Source organism: Mus musculus, chromosome 13 (assembly GCF_000001635.26).
Source record: "Mus musculus strain C57BL/6J chromosome 13, GRCm38.p6 C57BL/6J".
NCBI lineage: Eukaryota > Metazoa > Chordata > Mammalia > Rodentia > Muridae > Mus > Mus musculus.
Window position 1 is genome coordinate 48,465,562 of NC_000079.6, and position 13,820 is coordinate 48,479,381.

General features: G+C 43.7%; 1 long non-coding RNA gene across 1 annotated transcript; it reads right to left on the reverse strand.

Moving 5' to 3' along the window:
- Positions 1-248: 248 nt before the first annotated feature.
- Positions 249-12,041, reverse strand: Gm40941. The gene is made up of 2 exons (XR_873371.1): positions 11,093-12,041; positions 249-926 (listed from the first exon to the last, which is right to left on the reverse strand). It is a non-coding gene; the product is annotated as a predicted gene, 40941 (long non-coding RNA).
- Between the last annotated feature and the right edge of the window lie 1,779 nt (positions 12,042-13,820).

Consider the following 13,820-nt stretch of genomic DNA (forward strand, 5'->3'; position numbering starts at 1 on the left):
TGGGGAGAAACTTTACAGAGAATCCCTATCTTGCAACAAATCCCCAAAGCTGTTCATAGATCTATCGTTTGTTCCCCAGTACTTGGGATGAGCTGTCCTGGTCTCCCAGTCTAAACTGGTCAGCCACTAACATCTGTGCTTAGAATATTGCCAGGCGGTTTCCTCCCCTTGTATCCAAGCGTGCTGGGCTGTGGGAGGGCGCAAGTCAGGGATGTCTTTGCAAATGAGGTAAACACAGGAGAAGGAAGGAAGCTCAATTTCTTTAATCAACTGGCACTTTTTTTTTTTAGTCCTCCCCCAGGCAGTTGCTTAGACAGCTACAAGTACCTACTTCAATGCCAGTGTGTCACATTTTGTGTCACCAAAGATCCCCCAAAGAGGTAGCATGACAGATGGGGTAGAGGCAGGTGAGGACGCTGGAGCTGCCTCCCATCCTGCAAAGCTCTGCCTGCCTGCCTGTCTGCCAGCGGCTAACTTTCTACTTTCTGCCGGGATCTGCAAGGCTAACAGATGAGCATCTTTCCAGTAGCCACAGCCACAGCATCGCATCAAGGAGGGCTTCAGAGAAAAATACAAAGAAAATGAAGAAAGAGAAACAAGGAGAGGGCTATTGTCTCTTAGAACTCTTGTGTGAAGAAGCTAGGGAGCCCCTCACACCAAAGAAAACATCTTTGGTACCAGTGATTATCTAGATCTGCAAATGCTAAATTGATTCACTGTCCCGCAGACACCCAGGGGCTGAATATCAAGGAACAAATGCATTAATCATGGCAGCGCCTGGGTGCCAAGCACATAAAGGCTGCTGCTCCCAGCGGCGTTGATCACAGGAACCTTTCCGCAGACCACATGCTCTCCCAAGTAGCTCTCTGAAGTGCCATTTCTGACCGTGCCCACGCACAGGAGGATGCGGTAGCATCTGACATTCCCTGAAACACGAATTGAGAAACAAACAAACGTATTTACAGTTAGCCCTTGTATAAAAGGGGGGAGGTAGAGAATCTTTGGGCCAGAGTCATTATAGATGAAACAAACTCGTGGACACTGAAGCACACACACACACAAACACACACACACACACACACACACACACACACACACACACACACACACACACACAAAAGCTTTCAGGGAGAAACAGAAAATAATGTTTTGCAATTACAGCCCACAGCTGCTGTGGTTCTAATGCGCACTTGCTACACAGGTGCGGCCATTATAACAATGAATAGCGCGCATTAAAGGTACCATCCATAGGGGTAATAATACCAGGGTTGAAAAGGTATTTTCATTTGCAGCCTGATGTTAGGCAGAAAATAAAATAAGGCATTTCACAGCCAGCCTGATGGCTCAGCTGCCACATGGGAGGCCAAGCCTGAGATGAATATAGGACTCTCATGTGTGGCTCTCACAGTGGGAACCTGGCCATGGCTCCCACTAGAAAGGCTACCAAATCTCTTCCTATTCTTTAAAATGGTGAATAAATAAAAACCCTTCTGATCACGAATTAGGGAAACCGAGGCTCTTAGTAGCTCACAAAATTAGTAGGATCAGTCTGCCCGACACTTAGTAGAAAAAAAAAATTTAATGGGGGGAGGGGAATCCAAGAGTTGGGGGAATCTGGGTCTTGCCCTCGTGACTTTTTCCATGTGGAGGCCCAAAAATGTTCTGGCCACTGCCAGCTGGGAAGCGTGAGGCTCCAGATTCCACAGGCCTAGATGTTCTCTCAGCCCTTCCGAAAGCCTGGCAGGAGGACGAGGACAGAACCTCATCTCATTTATCTACTCCAACTTTTGAGATCAATAAACTCTTCACTCTTGGTGGAGAAAGAATGAAAGAGAGAGAGAGAGAGAGAATGGAAAGAAAGAAAGAAAGAAAGAAAGAAAGAAAGAAAGAAAGAAAGAAAGAAAGAAAGAAAGAAAGAGAGAAATCACCTTCAGACAATCCACTCATGCAGAGTGTCTCAGCAGGAGAAGCTGGGCAGGAAGCCTTGAACCAGCTTCATGCTCTGAAGGCAGAGGAGGGGCTGTAAATGTGCTCAGCTCTGTGAGCCTGAAACCCTCAGCGCCCCCCACCCGCACCTTCTGCAAAGTGAGGCCAATTCCATTGGCCGCAGAGCGATTTCGGAGAGGCTCACCTAGGCACTAACATAGCAAGGTCACAAATTATTACGGGAGTTTCCGCTTCTCCATCGTAACTTTTCTGGAATGGGTTCCTATATGCTGTTCAAAGATCCTGAGCCAGAGAACAGAAAGGGGTACTAGAAAAGAAGAACACAAAGTATAGCTGGCCTTCAGGACTTGCAGGTTCCACAGCTGAGAATTCAATCACAGTGGAAAACACCAGCAAAAAAAAATGTGCATCTGTGATGAACCGGTGTAGACATATTCTCTTGACACTATCACCTAAACAATCCAGAGCAGAGACTGTTTATACAGTGTTTGTGGTGTGATAGGTATTAGAAGTAATCTGTGGATGGTTTAAAACATACAAGAAGATGTGTGTGAGTTACACACAAATACTGCATCCCTTTACAGAAGGATAGCGAGTGTCTGGCATCTGATCCGTTCCAATAGGGTGTGCTATGCATATTTCTCAATGCCACAATCGGCCTCAGCCCAAGTGTCTCAGGAAGACAGTTAAAAATGTTTAGGACGCGGCAGGAAAATTGTTTTCGTGCTGCCTATCATTAACGGAAATGCAGGCAAACGATAAAACAGAAAATAGTGCCGTGGTGTGGTGTGAATTTGAAAAACTAAGGGTCCATCGGACACAGGTGGGTGTTGGCATGGTGCAGGTGGCCTGGGCATGCTTCCCCAGAGCCCAGGTGGAGAGCCACCCACAGCTCGGAAGTGTGGAAGCTCACTACCCTGGCAAAGAGATGAGGGGCATACAACCCTTGCCAGGATGTAAGCCATTCTAGGGAAGTGGGATAGGCCCCCATTTACCAAGAAAGGCAGGAACATAGCCCTTTTTAGAGGGGCCTTAAAAGTATGGAGAGGATTCAAATTAATTTGTAACTTCACAGGAAGCCTGCATAATGAAAACAAAACTCAATTGCAGTGCTGGCTGGCACACTCTGGGTCTGGAAGAACTCACACAGCAGAGCTCTGGATCGCTGCAGCCCACTGGGGAGACGCCCGACTGGAGAGCGCGGTGCTGATGAGAATGGAGTTAGGAGAAGGCCAGGACACTGTGGCGGTGAGAAAGGCTCTTACCTGTCAGTCCCTGGGCTCCCAGCGCTCGCTCGTAGCTGCTTTCACGGTGCATTCACTTTTATCGATTCATTCAAAAAAAAAAATTGTGGCGCAATGTGGTGGTTTGAATGAAAATATCCCCCATAGGCTCATAGGGAGTGGCACTTATTAGGAGGTGTGACCTTGTTGAGGGGAGTGTGGCCTGGTTGAGGTGGGTGTGGCCTGTCGAAGTGGGTGTGGCCTGGTTGAAGGAGTGGGCTTTGAGGTTTCTGATACTCAGTCAGGCCCACTGTCTGTGTGTCTCTCTTTCTCTGCCTGCTGACTGCTGATTCAGATGTAGACCTGTCAGCTACCTCTCTAGCACCATGTCCGGCTGCATCCTGCCACGCTTCCCACCATAATGAAAATGGACTAAACCTCTAACCCTGTAAGCCAGTCCCAGGTAAATGTTTTCCTTTATAAGAGTTGCTGCGGTCATGATGTCTCTTCACAGCAAGAGACACCCTAAGACAGAAGTTGGTACCAGAAACTGGGGTATTTCTGACCATGCTTTTGGTTGGAGGAATGTGAACTTTGAGAGACTTCAGATTAGGAAATCAGTGGAATGCTTTAAGCACGGCGGTGCAGCCATCCTAGTAGCAGCATGGAAGAGAGTGGCGCTGAGGGTGATTTGAACTGTGGGAGCCTGGCTCAAGCGGTTTCAGAGAAGAATACTATATGCCCTACAGATCATTCTTGTGATATTTTGGTGAAGAATATGGATGATTCTGCTCTTGTCCAAATTTTTTTTTTTTTAAATCTGCCTGAGGCTAGATTGAAGAGATTAACAGGCAGAGGAGATTTCCACAAGCCTGTGTTGCTTGGTTGTTAGTCATAACGAAGGGGCACCGGGAAATGTAAACAGATTAAAGACAAACCTGATGCCAATAAAGGGAATGGTGACCTCAGAGCAAGACCCCGCCCAACTCTGCTGCCAACTTGTGGAAAGGAATTAAAGAAAACCTTTGGGCCAGGCATGGTGGTGCACACCTTTAATCCCAGCCCTCAGAAGGCAGAGGATGGCGGATCTCTGAGTTTGAGGCCACTCGCTACGGAGTGAGTTCCAGGACAACCAGGCTTAGGCAGTGAAGGAGACTATCAAAAACAGAAAGCTGGTGACGATGTTATTGATTAAGAGGGGTCATGGTCCGGCCCAGCAAGCAGCAGAACATGACAACTTAAGCCATGCGGTTCTGTCTTTAGAGTCAAGAATAGAAGAAAGGTCTTATGAAATCTCTCTCCACAGCTGAGGAAAGCCACCTAGGCCAGGTATGTTCCTGCATGGAGGCCCAGAGAAGCCGTTGTGTGATGCTGTGAAGGTGAACTCTGGATTTCCTTGGAGACTTTAAGGATTTGGAGATGCCAGAGTCATAATAAACCTCCAGAGGAAAGTTACTAACAGCGAGGAGAACCAGCCTAAGAGAAAGAAATATGTTGTAGTCAACAAAGCTGAAAGGAGCTGGAGATCTGAAGAGGGCTTTAACATTATGTGTGGAGATACAGAGTTTGGAGTAGGCCTCGCTGGTTTTCAGTCTCGCTTTGATCCAGTATGTCTTCATTATGCTCTCTTTTAGAACAGTAATGTATATTCTGCTGTACACCATTGTGTATTAGAAGTATGAAATCTGCTTTTTTTGAAAGTTTTTTAAAAATATTTATTTATTTTATGCATACGGCTGTACTGTAGCTGTCGTCAGACACACCAGAAGAGGGCATCAGATCCCATTTCAGATGGCTGTGAGCCACCATGTGGTTGCTGGGAATTGAACTCGGGACCTCTGGAAGAGCAGTCAATGCTCTTAGCCTCTGAGCCATCTCTCCAGCCCGAAATCTGCTTTTTTTAATTTTGATTTTACAGGAAATTACAGTTGAGAGATTGCCATGAGTCTCAGAAAAGACTTTGGGCTTTTAAAGAGGGTAAATACTGTTAAAGACTATGGGGACTTTTGAAGTTGGACTGAATGCATTTCTGCATTTATGATCTGTTTACAAGCCCTTGGGGACCAGGGAGTGGGATGTGATAGCCCCCATAGGCTCATAGGGAGTGACACTATTGGGAGGTGTGGCCTTGCTGAAGGAAGTGTGTCACTGGGGGGTGAGTTTTGAGGTTTCAGATGCTCAAGCCAGGCCCAGTGTCTCTCTCGCTCTCTCTTCCTGGTTCCTCCCTACCCAGTTCCAGAACTCTCAGCTACATCTCCAGTACCATATATACACACAGTACCTGTGTGCCACCATGCTTCCCTCCATGATGACACTGGACTAAACTACTGAATCTATAAGGCAGTAAGGCAGCTCCCGTTAAATGCTTTCTTTTATAAGAGTTGCTGTGTGGTCATGGTGTCTGTCACACACACACACACACACACACACACACACACACACACACACAAATGCACCAGCCCTAATCCATGGAGAACACATCAGACCCCTAGGCTGAAGAAGCAGGGACAGGAGCATCATCGGCACAGTGATGAGACCACAGCAAAGTGTTCGTTGTAGGAAGAAGGGGGACGAGGATGTCGTGAGAAGACTTGTGAGGTTGCCTAATCCTGAGTGGGGGAGGGGCACAGGGGCGCTTGGCACACGCTAGAGAGTGTGCCAGGAATATGTCATTTTAAGATAAAATTATAAAAGGCCATTTTACTCTCAAGCTACTCCGGGGAGCCAGCCGCTGTGTCATGAAGACATCCATAGGCCTTAGGGGTGATCTCAGAAGTAAAGCCTCCACCTGGTCAACAGTCTGTGGCCCTGGTTGCAGCCTCAGGAGAAACCCTGAACCAGAACCACTGAGCACAGAGACAGTTCTTTGTTTGCTTTGCTTTGTTTTGTTTCTTGAGGCAGGGTCTCTCTATTATGTATGTAGCTCTGGCTATCTTGGAACTCGCTATGTAGTTCCAGGCTGGCCTTGAACTCCATCTGTCTCTGCCTCTGCAGTGCTGGGAATAAGGTGTGTACCACCATGCACAGCAGAGGTGTGTTTCTGACCGGTGGAAACTCCAGTAGATAAATGTGTGTTATTTGAAGATACTTAGTACTAATTTATTAAAGATAGTTAATATACCTGGCACCATGATAGGCCAAGAAGCATGAGCAAAGTCATTTAGTCATTCCCCAGTGACTGCAGGATTCCCAAAATATCAAAGTCCACAGATCCTCCAGTATCTCGTATAGAATAGCATAGTGTTTGTACATAACCTACCCATAGCCTAGATGCTTTAAATGTCTGCGTGTGGCTTGTAATATCTAATACAATGTAAATGTTATGTAAAAACATGTTACTTAGAGAATAATGGCAAGAAAAGTCTACACATTATATTCGGACACAACCATGGCAGGTCTAACAGCATCTTCAGTCCCTGACTGGATGTGGAACCTGAAGTCATGAGAAGCCAACTTAAGGGACTACTACAGTTTAGATGTAAAATGTCCCCCCATGGGCTTATGTGTCTAAACACTTGCTCTCCATCTGGTTTCAGAGGTGTGGCCTGGCCAGGAGGAAAAGTGTTATTGGAGGGCCATTCCCGAGGCTTACGGCTCAGCCCCTCTTCCTGCTCCATCTCTGCTCCCTGATCTTCCCGGATGTGGGTGGACTACCTCACACTACTGCAGCCGCAGCCCAGAGCTGCTACTTCCGCTGTTCCTACTTACCACGGCACGCTGTGCCCTCAAAGCGCGAGCCAAAATAAGTCCTTCCTTCCTTAAGTTGCTTATGATCAAATATCCAGTCTCGGCTATGACCCAAGGAGCTGCTACACATACAGATACACACGCCATGTGGAAACCGTTATCAAGAAAAACACATGCTTGGACCAGCAGGGGCTGAGATTACAGGCTCGCACCATCATGCCCGGATTCACTGGTTATTTTCTCCCAACAACAATAACGGGTAAACAGAGGAATCCTTTTCCTCACAACACAAACCCAGCTGATACTTCTTAACCACTCCTGCAAACAAACTCAACTCACTTGACTCAAAACTGATGGGACGGAAAGTTTGCATCGCTCGTCCTTCATCCTTGAGACGACGATATACCTCACACTGGAGATAATCCCCTGGTCTTCCTGCCTCCATTTCCTAAGCCCTGGGTGCCACTGTGCCCAGCGCCTCCCTTTTGTATAAGTGTGGGTTGCTGTCTGGATTTTTTTATCATTTACAAATGCCTACAATTAATGCATTTTGACATTTGGGGGATGATGCTATCAGAAAGTTTAAAGAAAGATAATTTGTCCTTCCACAAGCTTCCATGGTGGAAATTGTTGTCTATTCATTTTCTCCACCTATTGATGCAGCTTCCTTTCTATTCCCTGTAAGAACATCTGCGATATAGCACAAAAGTGTGCAGATGCTGTTAACCTGGTATGGTGTAACCTGGAACTACATGGGTTCCTTTAAAAACCGCCGTTAGGGTCTGGGGAGATCGCTCAGTGGCTAAGTGCTTGTCACACAAGCGTAAGGGCCAGGGTTCAGATCCTCAGAGCTGACATAAATGCTAGGTAGGTGTGGTGGCCTACATGTAATTCTAGCCTTGGACCACTTTTGCAGCAAATGACCAACGATACTGACATGAAATAAAACATCTAAGCAGACCAATAACAAGCAACAGCATTGTACTAGTAATAAGAATAGCTCCCGACAAAGAAGAACCCAGCACTAATGGATTTGCTGATCAGTCTACCAGACCCTGAATTCTGCTACCTTTGCCTCCAAATTGCTAAGATTATAGATATGTGCCACCATACCCAGCTGCAACAATTTAATAGATATTTAATAGGGAACTAACATGGCAGTTTAGGGTGTCAGAGGCAGGAAATGCCATGCACTATATACATGTATTGGAATGTCACACTGCCGGGCTTATCCAACCTGTGGCTGTATGCAGCCCAACACATCTGTAGTCTATGGACTTGTGTCACGGTGTTAAGAGATTGGACAACCCTATGTGTTAACCCGTAAGTATGTGCACACTGTTAAGTGTCAGCATTGAAAGGAATGTTAAATTAAAAAGTTGTTATCCTCAAACTCAGCTCTGAGTGCCTTCAAAAAGAAACTGGAGAGAGCATACACTACCAGCTTGACAGCACACCTGAAAGCTCTAGAACAAAAAGAAGCAAATACACCCAAGAGGAGTAGACAGCAAGAAATAATCAAACTCAGGGCTGAAATCAACCAAGTAGAAACAAAATAACTATACAAAGAATCAACAAAACCAGGAACTGGCTCTTTGAGAAAATCAACAAGATAGACTCTCAGTCAGACTAACCAGAGGGCACAGTGACAGTACCCAAGTTAACAAAATCATAAATAAAAAGGGAGATATAACAACAGAAACTGAAGAAATTCAAAAAATCATCAGATCCTACTACAAAAGCCTATATTCAACAAAACTGGAAAATCTGGATGAAATGGACAATTTTTCTAGACAGATACCAAATACCAAAGTTAAATCAGGATCAGATAAACCATCTAAACAGTCCCATAACCTCTAAAGAAATAGAAGCAGTCATTAAAAGTCTCCCAACCAAAAAAAGACCAGGACCAGATAGGTTTAGTGCAGAATTCTATCAGACCTTTAAAGAAAACCTAATACCAATACTCTTCAAACTATTCCACAAAGTAGAAACAGAAGGAACACTACCCAATTCATTCTATGAAGCCACAGTTATGCTGTGTATTCTCCCTTGGAGATGGAATGGTTTCTGTCTAATCAGGAACTAGTCACAATTTCCTTTCATCGAGAACTTCACAAGAGATTTTTTTTTCTACTTCTGTCATGTTTAATGTTCCAAATAGATTTTAAAAACTGGTTGAGTGCATATTACTTTTAGCTTCAGAAGATATCATGTATATTTAAGAGACATTTAACTATTATAAATTATTTTGATGACTTTTAAAAATGTCAATGCTGAGTTGTATATTTTAAAATAAATTTTATTAGTTTAGTAAAAAATAGAAATAACTCAAAGATGTTATCCTCAAAATATTGTCCCTCAAATGTTTATTAACTATTGTGGGTTTACAGTGAAACAATTATAATTTATTAAAGTAGGTGTGACACAGAAAGACAGTACCACACAATGCCATTTATGTGAAGAGTGTAAAAGATGTCCCCATAGCCGCCCACATCCTAGAAGCACTAATTGGACTCTGTTGTTGGGGGAGAGGGAGCGTTAAGCTGGAAGGAAAAGGATGAGCAGGCCTTGAGAAGAGAAGCAGAGGGGTGGGTATGAACCAAACATGTTCTATCTGTGTAAGAAATTCTCAAAGACTAGACTTTAAAACCTTTTTAAAAAGTTGATCTCACAGTAGTTGGGAGTAGGAAAGTGGTTATGAGAAGCCAGGGAGTGATTAACAACTGACAATGAGTTAGGAATGGGATTATATCTTTGGCATCTCCGGTGTGTCCGGAGGACAATGTTTTCAAGCTTGTGGAAGGACAGATTATCTTTTGTGGAAGACTGAAAGAAAGGATTTGTGATGTTTTTCACCTATAGAAGACAGACTTTCACACTGATTTAAACATTATAGTGTATATGTATGTGTATATATATATGTGTGTGTGTGTGTGTGTGTGTGTGTGTATACTGAACATCACACTATCCCATAAATATGCACAATTTTTCTTTTAAACATCAGTTTAAAATACAGATTTCAAAATAAAACATCATATGTGTGGGAAGCCACATGTGCCGTTGCAGAGTGGCACTGACTACTGCTGGCCACCACGCATAAGATTGGACAAACAACCAATGTGTACATATGCAGTAAAGTTTTTTGCAAAGACACTGCCTGGCCCAGGCATGATAATGAGGTTCTGTAAGGTACTGAGAGTATAACCAATCAGATGTGAGACATGCAAATGAGGTATGATAATGAGGTTCTGTAAGGTACTGAGAGAGAGTAGCCAATCAGATGAGGAACATGCAAATGAGGCTTAGTGCATAACCAATCCGGGTGTGAGACACGCCCCTCCTAGGCCTATAAAAGCAGCACCAGTTCTGGGCTCGAAGTCTTTTCGCCTCTACAATCAAGCTCTCCCAATAAACGTGTGCAGAAGGATCCTGTTGCAGCGTCGTTCTTCCTGGCCAGTCGAGCACGCGCAAGACATATGTGCAAAAATTCTTTGACAATCCTTTTTCCAACAAATAAGGCTTAATCCTTCTTCCTTAACATGTTGGCTGCTCTTAGCTATTACTTCTACCAGAGGGTAGGAAGGAAATTATTCTGGTGAGGAATTTCTGGTTTCTAAGCTTGATGCATGTGCTGGCTAGTCTTATGTCAACTTGACACAAGCTACAGTCATTTGAAAGAAGGGAACCTCAATTGAGAAAATGCCTCCATAAGATCCATCTGCAAGGCATTTTCCTAAGAAGTGACTGATTGGGGAGGGCCCGACCCACTGTGGGTGGTGCCATCCCTGGGCAGGTGGTCCTGGGTTCTATAACAAAGCAGGCTAAGCAAGCTATGGGGAGCAATCCAGTAAGCAGCATCCCTCCGTGGCCTCTGCATCAGCTCCTGCCCCCAGGTGCCAGCTCTGCTTGAATTCCTGCCCTGACTCCCTCCAGTGATGGACTGTGACATGGGAGTGTAATCCAAATAAATTCCCTCTCCTTTTCAACTTGCTTTTTGGTCATGGTGTTTTCTTGCAGCAGTATAAACCCTAACGATTGTGCTTACTTGTCCCAGATTTGCCCACTGGGTGATAGCCCTTCAAACTGCACTTGGTATTACTGGCATACTCCATGGATGCTCAAAGCATTTTCTTACTTGGGGTATAACAAGATATCCTAGGGTCATCAAACCAAGAAGTTCTGTTTCTGCTCATGGAGAGCAGTATTACAGGCAGAGACTTACATGCATTTACCTCTTCTAGGGTGTCCCCATCTTGTGTTCTTGCTCTTTTCAGTAGAGATACCTAGAAAATATATGTGTATATACAAGGTAAAAAAAAAAATAAGCTGTTTCCCCACACTCTACAAACAGAATATTGTGAAGCCTTTCATTTGAAGTATTTTATAATAAGGATTAACCACTGAGCAGTGAAATATTTTTATTTATATGCTCCTATGCTTTTTGTAGTCATTTTCCTTTTAATAATGTCGATGGTATCGTTTCATCGTATATTTCTGTACATATATATACATAGCAGTTGTTAGTCATTATGAGCTCTGAATCTTAAGTTATAATGAGACTTTTGAAGCTCAGTCCATAAATGTTTTCTTCTAGCACATTTTATCTTATGCTTTTATTTACGTGCATTAATTGCACAATACAAAGGACTACACATCGGTCTGTGTGAAGAATGCTTTGATCACATCCACCCCTAGACGGCTCATCAGGCCCTGCTCCTTTTCCCTTTGTACATCCTTCATGTGTCTCCTTTAGCATGTCCCTCCTCGCCCTCCCCAGCTTCCAGTTATGAAGGAAGGAACACTTGCAAAACCTTTTAGCGCAACAGGCTTACTTCAGTCAGTATGATCCCCGGCGCCATCTGCTTTCCTGCAAACATTACTTTCTTCTTCCTTATAACCAAGTAAAACTCCACTGTGTATATAAAATGCCATGCTTTGTTTATCCATGTATATGTTGATGGACACCTAGGCTAATTCCATAATTTAGCCATCATATATATATATATAGGGCCACAATAAACATGTGTATGCAGATTATCTCTATAATTCTGACATCTTATTTTCTAAGAAGCTTCCACAGTCCTTTCCGCACATGTCAAACTAATTTGCATTCCCACCATCCATGAATAGGGTACCTTGTCCCCCACATCCTCACCAGGATTTGTTGTTGTTTTCTTTTTTTAAGATTTAATTTTATATTTTTATGCATATGAGTACACTATCACTGTCTTCAGAACACACCAGAACAGGGTATTAGATTCCATTACAGATGGTTGTGAACCACCATGTGGTTGCTGGAAATTGAACTCAGGACCTCTGGAAGAACAGCCAGTGCTCTTAACCGCTGAGCCATCTCTCCAGCCCCTGTTGTTGTTTTCTTGATGATACTTGTTCTGACTGGGATGAAGTGGAATCTACTGTAGCTTTGATTGGCATTTCCCTAATGGCTACACAGGTTGGACATGTTTCCATGTATTTAACCCCCCCTGAACACAACTCACTCCTTTTAAAGAAAAAAAAAAAAGAAATGTAAAGAAAGCTATGCAAGATTTGCTTTTAAACTGTACGGTATCATTTTTTGTATCGTTAATACACTACCGAATATGCCTGTAGATAGCCCATTCCCCATGGGAACTTCAATAGCCACTAACCCTGCCTGCTACCTTCTGGGGGTTGTAAACCATCATGGAAATTTAAAGCAGGTTCTTGTGGGTACACACTATAAATTAGTTTCTATGGGGACAGTAGGTAGTTTTTGTTTTTCATCTTGAGTTGTTTCTGGCGTATCTTATAGGAAAATAATTATTGTTGTTAACTGAATACCACTCTACAGTTGAAAAAAAAAGCAGCTGTTTTGTTGATGCTCTGAATGCTTCTAAGTAAATACATTTTTTTTCTATAATTAGTATTGCTGTCCTTTTCATAGGTCTGAATTTTCCCTCTAAAGGGGAGCTAGCTTTGCTTTTGCCAGTTTTGAGACACATGAATTTTTTCAGTGTTTGTCTTTGCATCTTTGGAGCAGAAGAAAAGCTTCTGCCTCCATGCCCTGCATATTGTGATGGCTATAATAAGAACTAGAACGTTTTCATCCACAGTTGAAATTCCAAAATCATAATGGGTTGGGTTAGAAACTGCACATAACCCACGTGCAAAACTAAAGATAATCAATTGTATCATACCATGACCATGAAGTTATTAGAATCAAATAACCTGAAAATCTGAGTTACTGAGTTCATGACCCCTGGGTAAACACCATAGACTTGACCCAGACTATAATTGGTTGAATTTATTAAGCCGCTTGCAGGATGACAATCTCTGAACCAAATTAGAGATTTCTGTGCAAAGTGGGGGAGAGTGGAGGGTCTTTAAAGGCAAAACCATAAGATCTTGAGTATCTGCACAAGCAAGCCAAGAGTGCCTCTGTTCTACCAAGGTTACATAGTCAAGGCGAGCTCGAAATAGCCCTTGACTGTCTGCATAAGCAGGTTGCAGAAGCCAAAAAGCAGCCCGTCATATCAGATCAAGCAGGTGAGCATGGCTGTACATTTTTGGGTGAGGGTCACCGAGTCAGAGTTACTGGAACTTATCTTCCGGGGTTTGGAGTCAGAGACAAACACCTAGTGCATACCAAGATGGATGCCTACCATGAAATGATGTTTCTCTAAGCCATCACACTGTCCCGGAAGAAAGAACAGAGGCGTGTGTCCTAATGAGGACTCTGTACTCTTTAACTATCGTTACTATGTTATGTTCTGCAGTTCCCTATTAGAGAAAGCCTGAGACTCCATCCCCAAGAGCATGATCTTAACATCCAAGACTACCTTACATTCTGTTGACATCAGCGCCATGGCTGTGAGAGCCATGAGAGCCTTGGCTGTAGTGCCTTTGCCCCATTATCTAAACATGGACTACTCAGGAACTTGACAGTTTACAGGCATTTTTAATTACTTGAGCCAGCTT